The sequence below is a fragment of the Furipterus horrens genome, unplaced genomic scaffold (genome assembly GCF_987537825.1).
Source record: "Furipterus horrens unplaced genomic scaffold, mFurHor1.1.pri manual_scaffold_6, whole genome shotgun sequence".
Taxonomy (NCBI): domain Eukaryota; kingdom Metazoa; phylum Chordata; class Mammalia; order Chiroptera; family Furipteridae; genus Furipterus; species Furipterus horrens.
The window spans coordinates 121,399,643-121,404,623 of NW_028327176.1; the positions used below are offsets into that span (position 1 = coordinate 121,399,643).

Sequence of the window (4,981 nt, forward strand, 5' to 3'; positions counted from 1 at the left end):
AGAGCCTCCCTAGGAGAGTCTACATAGACCACATGAGAATTTTAATGCTCTTTCTCATGGCAGGCTCCACTGAAAAAGCTGGAGAGAGCTCTGAACATGTGACCAACACAAGCCATCCCAACTGGTGGGCTAACACTTTTCCTCAGCATTTATAGTCACTGGTTCAAATGCAGCCCTTGTTCTACTGCTCCAGGACTGAAAGTGACCTGCATCTCATCAAAAAAGAATATCCTTTAATCCTGATTCCTATATTCAACTGGTCTACAGCACTCTTCATCAACATGTTCTATTCCATGTTCTTAGCAATGCTTTGTCATTTGATTTCCTGCATACTTGATCTCCACCAACCAAAAGGACTATGGAGCTCTATTGTCTGAATTTGTGTTACAAACAGAATAAATATATTGAGCTTGAATATTCAAATATCCATCCTTCAAATTCTGGCATGAATTGCTCCCTCTGGTAATTGTGAGTTACTAACCTGAAGTCCTTGGCCCACAGGTAAATAGCATTCAGACTGAAGATATCTAAACTGTATTTTGCTAGCCCAACTTTCTCTTCCGAGTATTCCCAACCTCCCCACCAGAAGATTTCCCCTGGCATTCCATGATTTGATCTAGACTGGGCCTATCACACATAAATATTTGGTACAGCTATTGGCCCCAAGTGTCCTAATAAAAGTGGGACAAAGACTCTCTTGGCTAGACTGATCCATACAGTGTGGGTCCTTTACCTATGGAATTTGTGTCTAAAAATGTGAGGACCACAGAAGAGGTCTAGTCTGAGCTGTGATCTTAACAAGGCAGGCTTCTGGTTCTTATGGCATCCCTTCTCTCAGCCTTTTACAATTCTATTCTTCTTTTCATGATAGCTCTTACCTTCATGGATTCTTGCTTATTTCCCTAATCAAGACTTTTTTCCTAAATTCATTTGCCTTGAATTATAGATCATTAATAACAACTTAAATTGTTATACACCATCCTCACACCCACACACAAAATAAGACTTGAATATAAGTGATGATCAAAGTCAGACATTCGAGGACCAAGCCAAGGACCTGTGGAGACTGTTTGAGCTCCAAAGGAAAAAAAGTCTACATCAAGTCCCCTGAGTTTATAACCTCCACCCAGCTTGGTCCCAACTTTTGCTTTACTGTCCTAGAGTCAGGGATCCCTCTACCAGGCCCAGATACCAACCTTCTCTTTTCTAATAGAATAGCTTTACTGAGACATACTTCACCCATTTGCAGTGCACAATTCAGTGGTTTTACTATATTTAGTATATTTAGTAATACTAAATTCAGGTATGGTATAATAAATTTTTTGATATAGTTTCAAAGAAGTTATACCATTTTGCATTCTCATCATCCAGTGTATGATTTCTCCACATCCTTGCTAACACTTATTATCTCTTTTTGATTATAACCATTTTAATGGGTGTGAAGCCATATCCCACTGTGGATTTGATTTGCATTTCCCTAATGAGTGATGATATTAAGCACTCTTTCATATGCTTACTGTCCATTTTTATACCTTGTTTGGAAAAATGTCCATTGAGAACCTATGCTCATTTTTAATTGAGTTATATGTCTTTTTATTACTTACTTGCAAGAGTTCTTCATATATATATATATGTATATATATATACATATATGTATATATATCAGATATATAATTTGCAAATATTTTCTCTGCATTGAAGGTTGTCTCTCTGCTTTCTTGATGGTATCCTTTAAAGCACAAAAGTGTTTAATTTTGATGAACTCTAATATATCTACTTTTTATTTTGTTGCTTGTGCTCACATCTAACAAATGTTTGCCTAAAGCAAGGCTACAAAGATCTACTCTTATTTTTACTTTTAAGAGATTTATAATCTTACCTCTTAAATTTAGACCTATAATATGTTTTAAGTTAATTTGTGTATCTAGCATCAGGAAGATCATTTCATTCTTTTGCATGTGGCTATCCAGCAGTCCCAGCTTGAAAAGACTATTGAAAAAAACTATTCTTTTCTATTGAACTGTGTTGTCGAAAATCAAATTAACATAAATGTAAGGGTTTACTTATGAACCCTTCCACTGTTCTATCTGTCCATCCTTAAGTCTGTACCACACTGTCTTGAATGTGATTAGAAGTGACAAGAGTGACCATCTATGTCTTTTCCTGATCTTAAGGAAAAAGTAGTCAGTCTATTGCCATTAAGTTTGATTTTTTTCTTGAGGGTTTTTTGTACATTCTCTTATCAGATTGATGATGTTCCCTTTTATTCCAAGATTATTGAATATTTTTATCCTGCAGTAGTACGGGGTTTTGTCAAATGCTTTTTCTGGGAATATGGAGGTGATTGTGTTTTTTTGGTTCTTTGTTCTATTGTTATAGTGTATAACATTAAATGATTTTCAACTGTTAAACCAGCCTTGAGTTCCTGGGATAAATTTCACTTGGTCTTAATGTGTATACAGTAATTCTTTTTTATATGCTATTGAATTTGGTTTGCTAGTATTTTGTTGAAAATTTTGGATTCTACATTCATAAAAGATATTATATGGCATTTTGTTTTGTTTTGTTTTGTTTTTAAATCCTCACCCAATGACATGTTTCCATTTATTTTAAAGAAAAAAGAAAGGGAAGAGAAAGATGGATAAAGAAACACCAATTGGTTGCCTCCTGTATGCACCCCAATGGGATCAAACCCACAACCTAGGTATGTTCCTTGACTGGGAATTGAACCCAGCAACCTTCAGTGAAGGGAGCCCTTTAGTGCTCCAACCAACTGAGCCACATGGCAAGTGCTGTAGTGTTTTGTTTTTGTTTTTCTTCTGATGTCTTTTAATCTAAAGTGTGTCTCATACAGATAGCATATAGTTGGGCCTTGATTTTTGTATCCAGTCTGACAATTTTTGAGTTGATTATATTGTTCTGTTCATTCACGTTTAATGTTATTTTGATATTATTGGATTTATGTCTGCCGTATGTCTCATGTCCTTTTTGTCCCTTTATTCTCCCATTACTGCTTTCTTTCGTATTAAGTGTATATTTTCTAATGCAATATTTAAATTTCCTTAATTATTATTTTCACCATATTTTTGGCATTATTTTCTTAATGTTTGCCCTAGGGCTTACCATATACATCTTCACTTAGAATCTACTTCATATGTATAATAGCTTAATTTCTACATTTTCTTTTAGAGCTCTATTCCATCGTCTCCATATATATCAAACTAAAAGACAATTCATTGCTATAAATTATTACTTTATATAATTTTATGTATTTTTAAGATGCTGAGAGAAGACAGAAGAGCAATTTATAGAGTTAGTTATATCAGTCTTTTTATTCACCATTTTGGTTTTCTTCATTTGTTTTTATAAATTTAAGTTAAAATTGATATAATTTTCTTACTTCAATACAGCTTTGCTTCCTCCTACAAACTTTGGGATGTTACATTTCTATATGATATAGGAACAGTTACAATTACAGTATACATGTTTTATTATACAACTGCTTATTAAATCAGTTAAGAGAAAAAGAAATATGGATTTCTTCTCCTTTGTACTATTTTGTAATTATAAATTAAATTCTTTGTACTTTTATAATTATATAAGTATAATTTAGAAATAAACATGGAGTCCATCTTCCACGAGAAACAAGAAGGCTCACTATGTGCTCAACATTGCTTGAATACTCTATTGCAAGGAGAATATTTTAGCCCCGTGGAACTGTCTTCTATTGCACATCAGCTAGATGAAGAAGAGAGGATGAGGATGGCAGAAGGAGGAGTCACTAGTGAAGACTATCGCACATTTTGACAGCAGCCTCCTGGAAATATGGATGATAGTGGCTTTTTCTCTATTCAAGTTATAAGCAATGCCTTGAAAGTTTGGGGTTTAGAACTAATCCTGTTCAACAGTCCAGAGTATCAGAGGCTCGGGATCGATCCCATAAATGAAAGATCATTTATATGCAATTATAAAGAACACTGGTTTACAGTTAGAAAATTAGGAAAACAGTGGTTCAACTTGAACTCTCTCATGATGGGTCCAGAATTAATATCAGACACATACCTTACACTTTTCTTGGCACAATTACAACAGGAAGGTTATTCTATATTTGTTGTTAAGGGTGACCTGCCAGACTGTGAAGCTGACCAACTCCTGCAGATGATCAGTGTCCAACAGATGCATCGACCAAAACTTACTGGAGAAGAGCTAGCACAACTCAAAGAACAGAGAGTCCAGAAGACAGACCCGGAAGAAGTCTCAGAGGCAAATGACGGGTCAGGAGCGCTAGATGAGGATGAGGAGGACCTGCAGCGGGCGCTGGTGCTCAGTCGCCAGCAGATTGACATGGAGGATGAAGAGGCGGATCTCCGCAGGGCTATTCAGCTCAGTATGCAAGGTAATTCCAGAAATACGTCTCAAGATATTCCACAAACATCAGGTACACATCTTACTTCAGAAGAGCTACGGAAGAGAAGGGAAGCCTACTTTGAAAAGCAGCAGCAGCAGCAGCAGCGGCGGCGGCAGTAGCACCCACCAGGACAAATTTCACATCCATGTGAAACGCCAACCACGAGCCCAGGAGCACTCGGCAGTGATCTAGGTGATGCTATGAGTGAGGAAGACATGCTTCAGGCAGCTGTGACCATGTCTTTAGAAACTGTTAGAAATAATTTCATAACAGAAGAAAAATAATAACTTTAAAAAATCTCTAAAATATCCATACTTTCCAACATTATCCTGTGTGATTAAAGCATGGGGTCCATTTTGGTAATGTGTCAAAGAGAACAGTGTTCAGCAGAGGAAATAAGACTGTTAGGTGGTTTGCAAAGAAAAAGATGAGAAAGTGGAAAAATGTGTCAATTGTAGGACTAAATAATGATCCTTCAAATACTAGCCAAAGAGGCATTCAGCAATTAAAGAAATTTAAAATAAAATAATAATAATAATAATTTATAGTTACATAATTATAATTATATAATTA

General features: G+C 35.7%; 1 pseudogene; it reads left to right on the plus strand.

Annotated features, from left to right (window-relative positions):
• Window positions 1–3,621: 3,621 nt before the first annotated feature.
• On the plus strand, window positions 3,622–4,712 carry LOC150007325 (ataxin-3-like; annotated as a pseudogene).
• The last annotated feature ends 269 nt before the right edge of the window (window positions 4,713–4,981 follow it).